Source organism: Dromiciops gliroides, chromosome 4 (assembly GCF_019393635.1).
Source record: "Dromiciops gliroides isolate mDroGli1 chromosome 4, mDroGli1.pri, whole genome shotgun sequence".
Taxonomy (NCBI): domain Eukaryota; kingdom Metazoa; phylum Chordata; class Mammalia; order Microbiotheria; family Microbiotheriidae; genus Dromiciops; species Dromiciops gliroides.
Window position 1 is genome coordinate 303,152,115 of NC_057864.1, and position 7,654 is coordinate 303,159,768.

The window sequence follows — 7,654 nt, forward strand, 5'->3', positions numbered from 1 at the left end:
ATATATGCAACTTTTAGGTAAGGACAGTCACTCCACCAATAAAGATCAGCACCTTCTCTTCAGTTTAGTCTTAGAGAGTGTCTTAGACCACTGACAGATGAAATGAATTGTCCTGGGTTCATATGTGGCACAGGTTGAATGTGTTTTCAGATCTTCCTGGCAAATTAGTTAAATTCTAGTCTAGCTTCTCCACTTGAATACTTGTGTCCTTTTCCCATCATAACTTAATGGACCCTAACCTTCTGTCTCCTTTCCTCCTATAAACCTGCAGCCAAATGGAGTTGGAGAAAGTCACCAAACTGTGTTGATTTCATCCACTACAAATTTATGTTACATAATCTCAGTCAGGATCATGCTGTAACAAGGAAATCCTTTTTACATCTCCTTAATTGGTCTGTTATCCCATTCACCATATCAATTAATTCAAACATTTTCATGTCTCTTTGAGCAAGATGAAAATTCTCATCTTATTTTCCTATGGCACCTATTTCCTCTATCCTCTTCAGCTGAGGACTGAAGGTAGTTTTGTTGTCTCACAAAGACTGGTTGGGAAAAGCAAAAACACAGCAGAAGCCTGGTCATCACTTGAGCCTGTACTGAATCTTGATAAATGTGGTAGTTGTTGACAGAACTTGGTGTAATGCAAAGAACAATAGACTTGGAGTAAGAAGAGCTAGGGAGAGGGCAGCTAGGTGGCACAGTGGATAAAGCACAGGCCCTGGATTCAGGAGGACCTGAATTCAAATCTGGCCTCAGACACTTGATATTTACTAGCTGTGTGACCCTGGGCAAGTAACCCTCATTGCCCTGAAAAAACAAAAACAAACAAAACAACAAAAATAATTTGAAGAGGCAGAGATAAGGCAGGAGTCTATTTTGGATGTAGAATATACAAATTCACATAGAGATGGAATAATGAATGTCATATGTAGAGAAGAACTATAGGTCTATTTAGAATGTAAATGAAGTAATTCTAGGTCTAAAATGGAATGTATATGAAGTAATATAAAATAAGAAAAGAAGTAGTTGGGCCCTACATAGGGGAGGACTTTAAATGCCAGGCTATAGATTCTATATTTTTATCCTGGAAGCAATAAAAAAATCTAGGAAAGATTTTTTAGTAGGAAGTGACATGGTTAGAACTGTGCATTAGAAATCATTTTAGGTTTGAGCTGAGCTCCTGATTACTATACCTTAATGGGGAAAATGTACCTCAAACTGTATATCCAAGGCTTCACTCTCTTCCTACCAGATACCAGTTCCACAATGAGCACAGGCAGCAAATAGTAAATAAACCCATTTATCCAAGCCAATAATGAACAGAAATATGAGAAAATATTCAAATGAGAATATATAAGAAGACAATATATTGTGTGAATGAACTCTTATTGGGAGCAAGAAATTTCAGCTCAACAAAGATAAATGTTCCTGGATCTCACCCAAGGGCAAATTCTCTGAAACCTCAGGGTAGTAAGCTAGGCATAGGGACATAATGGACATGCTAGATCCACTACTTCACAGCTTCTTCTCAGTCTTTCACTCCTTTCAGGGAACTAGAGAGAGTAGGGAACTGCATGTCTTCTTTCTTGAATTATGAAGCCAGGAAGCCAGAATCTTTCTTCTCTAAAGCTCTTGCCAACTCTGCCCCTCATGTAGGCATAGAGCATTGAATAATAAATTTCCATCAGTGAGGAGAGTCTTATACAAATTGACTTTGAGATGCAAGTTACATCTTATTATTAGTTATTTGGAATAATCATTCATATAACTGTTGATCATTTGCAATTCTTTTGAAAATAATTTGCTTATATCTTTTGACCACCTATTTATTAGGTCATTGTTCCTAGTCTAATATATTTGTGTAAATACCTTAAATATCTTGGATATCAGATTTTTTTTTTGTGGGGCAATGAGGGTTAAGTCACTTGCCAAGGGTCACACAGCTAGTAAGTGTCAAGTGTCTGAGGCCAGATTTGAACTCGGGTCCTCCTGAATCCAGGGCCAGTGCTTTATCCACTGTGCCATCTAGCTGCCCCCTGATATCAGATTTTTATCAAAAGTATTTGGTGCAAAGATTGCACCTTAACTTGACAGTTCAATGGTATTTTTACAGATTAATTTATCTTTCAAATTAGCAACCAGAGAGACAAAGACAGAAAAAGATGAAGATAAAACAGAAAAAAAAATAGGAGTCACTTATGCTAAAAGTCATGTAAGGAAGTGAACTCTTCAAACGTGAGTGTAGAAAGACAATAGCAGACTATGAAACAAACCTTGAGGAAAGCTCAATGGAGAAGTAGTAAGGGATAATGGATAAAGGACTGGCCCTGAATTCAGGAGGACCTGAGTTCAAATCCAGCCTCAGAAACTTGACAAGTACTAGCTGTGTGACCCTGGGCAGGTCACTTAACCCCAGTAGCCTCACCAAAAAAAAAAAAAAAGGAGAGAGAGGAAAAAAAAAGTAGTGAGGGAGACACAAGAAGTACTTTTTGTTGGAAGATGGAAATCGAGAAAGTCTAGTGCCCAGAAGCCAAGGGAAGAGAATTCTGAGAAAAAGGTATTAGTCAACAATATGATATACAGCACAGTGATGGGCTGGGAATCAGGAGAGACTGGATCTGAATCTTACCATGGATATTTACTTGTCAAGTATCAGTGGAGCAGTAACAACCTCTTAGAGACTCAATTTTCTTATCTAATGAAGGTAATAATTCCTGTGCTACTTACATGACATGTTTCCCAGGAGGATCATAGGATAATAAAGCAGGAAGGGAGCTTGGAGGCTACTGAGTCCAACTCCATCATTTTGTAGATGTAAAACTGAGGCACAGAGATATTAAATGACCTGCTCATAGTCACACAAGTAATAAATATCTTTTGTATGACCTGAGTTCAAGTCCAGCATTCTATCTACTATTACACACTAGGTCAAGGGAGATAATTTTGCAAACTTTAAAGTGCTTTATGAATGTAATTTATGATTAAGATGATTACTATTACATGATATCATGCAAAAATGTCATTGGATATTTGAGGGAAGATAGTAAAAGAGGAAGTTCTGGAGACATTGGATATTAAAATCAGATTTCAAGCATTAAAAAGTGAATTGGTGGTGAAAAACTGGAGAAAACATTATTCAAGAAGTTTGGCAGATATTTGGGAGTTAGAAATAGAATAATATCTGGGGAAAGCAGCAATGCTATGTTAACTTTGTTTTCCTTTTTTAAATAGTATTTTTTCTAATTATATGAAAAGTCAAATTTTGACATTAATTTAAGAATTTTGAGTTCCAAATTTACTCCCTCCCTCTATCTCTCTATTTCCTAAGATGGTAAGCAAGTTGATATAGGTTATATATGTGCAATCACATAAAACATATTTCTAGATTAGCCATGTTGTGAAAGAAGAAACAGACCAAAAGAAAAAAAAACATGAAAAAAGTAAAAATAGTATGCTTCAATTTGCATTCAGATTCCATCAGTTCTTCTTTTGGATATGAATAGTGTTTTCCTCATGGGTTGCTTGGAATTGCCTTCGATTGTGGTATTGCTGGGAATAGCTAAGCCATTCATAATTGACCATCTTACAATCTTGTTACTGTGTCTAATGTTTTTCAAGTTCTGCTTACTTCACTTTGCATCAGTTCGTGTAAGTATTTCCAGGTTTTTTAAAAGTCTGCCTGCTCATCATTTCTTATAGTGCAATAGTATTCCATTACATTCATATACCACAATTTCTTCATCCATTCTCCAATTGATGGGCATCCCCTTAATTTCATTTCTTTGCCACCACAAAAAGAGGTAACACATTGCTTTCTAGGTGAGAAAGACCTGTGTATGTTTAAGGGTAAAGTTAGTGAAGATGCTGTCAGGGTTCCACAATCACTTACTGCTAGGTCCCTATTATGTCTGACAGAGAAACACCTGTGAGATTAGGGATGTTGATATGTTTTCACTGACCTTGTGATAAAGCATTACCATCTGGTATTTTGGTGCAGTCTATGTCTATGTACCTATTCTTGATGTTGAATCATTTTAGTCATGTATGACTCTTTATAACCCCATTTTGGGATTTTCTTGACAAAGATATGGGACTGGTTTTCCATTTACTTCTTCAGCTCATTTTACAGATGAGGAACTGAGGCCAAAAAGTAAGTGACTTGCCGAGGGTTACACAGTGTCAGAAGCTGGATTTTAACTCATGAAGATGGATTTTCCTGATTCCAAATCCAGTGCTCTATCCACTGCACTACCTAGTTGCCCTTGCCATGGACTTATAGTACAGCCCAATGCACAAGATTTTTTCCAAGGATGCTCAAAATGTTAGAGAACACCAAATATATACATACAATGAAATCTGTCCCAATGAGCTATGTTGTAGGGCTTCCACTGTCACAGAATTTCAGTTGACTCTCTTGCCCTTTTTCAGCCTTTATCATAGCATAAATTATTGTTTTAGGGCCACATCTACTTAGAAGCCTAATCTCTTCTTACTTTTACCTGCTCTTGACCTGATAGTCTCAGATAATAAAAATAATAGCTAGCAGTAATATAATGCTTCAATGTTTGCAAATTTCTTTGCATGCACTATCATTTGATCCTTCCAACAAACCTGTGAGATACGTGCTATTGTTTTCCTCACTTTTTGTTGTTTGTCCTTATTTTGTCCTTCATTTTTTAAAGAGTACCAATGACAATGTTGGGTGACATCTTGATTCATGCATGGATTGTATTTAAGTAAGGCAAAGTTGCACAGAGTTGTCAGCCTCACTCTTTCTTCCAGAGTCATTGGAATCTAATGGCAAGACAAAAGTCAAGATGATGGGTGATGGCCTTGGTATGCAATGGATGCCCTTGGCATTTTTGCTGACTATGTATTAAGCACTCCACAGTGCCTGCTTCAACTGCCTTCATGACCATTGGAACACATTGTTTTCATCCACCCATTCCACTGTGGAATGTTTTCACTTGCTTGGAGTACACATTTCCTTAACTCATCTATGGATTTGAGGCCAGTCTGTTTGCTGAGATGGTTTACTCTGTTGTGGCTGCTGGGTATGCTACAGCTTCATGAAGCCACAGGTGAGACTTGAGTAGCAGGAAGACACCAACTGTGGATAAGCAGCCCTGAAAGGAGTTCAGTAAGCCATCACACCAGAGGTGCTAGATCTCCTTGAACAGCCCATATACTCCATTTTATAGAGATCCTCATTTTATAAATAAGGAGATTGAGAAAGATTAAAGAACTTGCCCAAAGTCAAACATCTAGTAAATTTTTGAGGTAGGGTTTAAACTTATGTCTCCTTGACTCTAGAACCAGAGCTCTAGCATCATACCACCTAGTTATCCCTCAGAATGGGATAGAAGCTGATATGCTCCTTACTACTATTGGTTGCACTATTGCTTCCATAGTTCAATGACCCCATTTCATAGTCTGTGGTAATACTAGCAAGTTCCAAAGCATATGATAGATACACTTTGTACAAGTAAAAAAGTTGTCACATGAGGAAATATTACCTATAATGGGGAAAGTAACTTTTTGAGAGTGAAAAATCTTTGAGAATAGCAGCAGTCATTCCATGCCCTACCCCTAACTCCAAGGTCTAGTGTGATCTTATAGCCTTAACTTTGAATTATAAGTTAAAGACATAATTTGGAGGCATTGCTTTTCCTATTGAATAGGACCATGTGCAGTAAATTCACAGTAATGGGCACCAGAAATGACCAAGGGAACACAAAAAGAAAGCATTCATGGAGGGAGGGATTTCCACTGGGGTTCAAGGTGTCTCAAATGAAACAATGTCACTAATGTTTCCTCTTTGTTACCACTAGCCACTGAAGATCATTGGAATTATATACAAGACATGGGGGCAGCTAGTTGACACAGTGGATATAGTTCTGGGCCTGAGTCAGGCCTCAGGCACTTCCCAGCCAGTTCCATCTGCTGTCCATCCTAGAAGGGTAAGGGTGGGGCTAATTATGGCTTTTGTAGAGTACATATCTTAGCTTTCCATGAAACACCTATTAGCTGGAGGGTGAAGTGGAGAAAGGGGAAAACTTCATCAATGGCAAGAATGTAACACATATCCTAAGGTAAAATGGGGACAAAAGGATTATTAGTTTCTGTACAAATTCTCAAGTTACCAAATTCATATAGTGTATGAGACAACCTCACAGAAAAAGCAAGGGACCCAAAAAAATCTGTAAACAGATAAAGAAAATAGTTAAAGCACTGCAATATTCCATCACCTCCTCATTGAAAGTGAACTCAATTTATGGTTGCCATCAAAGCAATCTTTTGATATTACACAGAGTCCTTCTTCCCTAGAAATTGCCTCTTTCTAGCTTAAAGGCTAAATTCTAGAATCATGAACCCTAGGAAATCAAAATCTCTGCTCCCCTGCCCAGGAGTTTGAAGATCATGAATAACTGTACATGAACTGCCCTTTTTGGAGAAGTAAATATGCTGACTGGAGACTGGTTGCCCTTTTGAAAACTGATTATTATATATATACTGAAGTTCAGCACCGGGAAAGGTAAGCGACCTCACATTCAGCTGAATATTGGAAACCATTCCCATGAATGGATTACCCAGGCTGTAGGGATATGGATAATCAGGAATATTGCATCTGATTATTGGGATCAAACATCACTTCCATCTTGTATTAAATGGATATCTTCCTGATGCCTGATGGTTATGTCTATTCTCAAACCAAAGACTACTTCTGGAAATCAATGTGTAGAAGTTGACCCAAATAGGAATTGGAATGCAGGATTTTCAGGAGAGGAAGCCAGTAACAACCCCTGCTCTGATGTGTACCATGGGTCCAAGCCCCATTCAGAAGTAAAAGTGAAATCTGTGATGGATTTCATCCAAAGCCATGGGAATTTCAAAGGCTTCTACAGGCACTCATAGCTCCTGATGTATCTTTCTGGGCCCCAACTCTGTTGAAGTGGAAAGGAGTGCAAAACATGCAGCAAAAATCCTGTACTCTTTGTTTGGCACCACATACAAAGTGGGAGCTATCTACTCAACTGTGTAATGGGCCAGTGGCAGCACTGTAGATTGGGCCTATGAAAACAAAATTAAATATGTTTTCACTTTTGAGCTGTGATACACTGGATGCTATGACTTCCTTCTTTCAGCTAACAGATCGTCTCTGATCTGGCTGACCCGATAAGTGATCATGAACCATGTTCAAGACTACCTCGATGAGACAAACCCCCCTCTCACACTGAAAAATAGAATAATCTGCCTTGTAGACTGTTACTAATATTCACAAGTAGCTAGATGGAACAGTAGATAGAGTACAGTGCCTGAAGTCAGAAAGACTCATCTTCCTGAGTTCAAATCCAGTCTCAGACTCTTATGAGCTGAGTGATTCTGGGCAAATCACTTAACCCTGTTTTGTCTCAGTTTTCTCATCTCTAAAATGAGCTGGAGCAAGAAATAGCAAACCACTCCAGTATCTCTGTCAATACAATCCCAAATGGGGTCATGGAGAGTTGGACATGATTGAAACAACTGAACAAGAACAACAAAGCATACATATGTATGCCTCTACCATGGGCTTTTGGAGGATGTAACCACATATTTTGATTCCTATCATCTGATGAGCTGGAAAAGCACATTATTAGACTCTCCTAGATCACAT

At 38.2% G+C, this 7,654-nt stretch overlaps 1 pseudogene; it reads left to right on the forward strand.

Moving 5' to 3' along the window:
* The first annotated feature begins 6,510 nt into the window (after positions 1–6,510).
* Positions 6,511–7,180, forward strand: LOC122755057 (annotated as a pseudogene).
* The last annotated feature ends 474 nt before the right edge of the window (positions 7,181–7,654 follow it).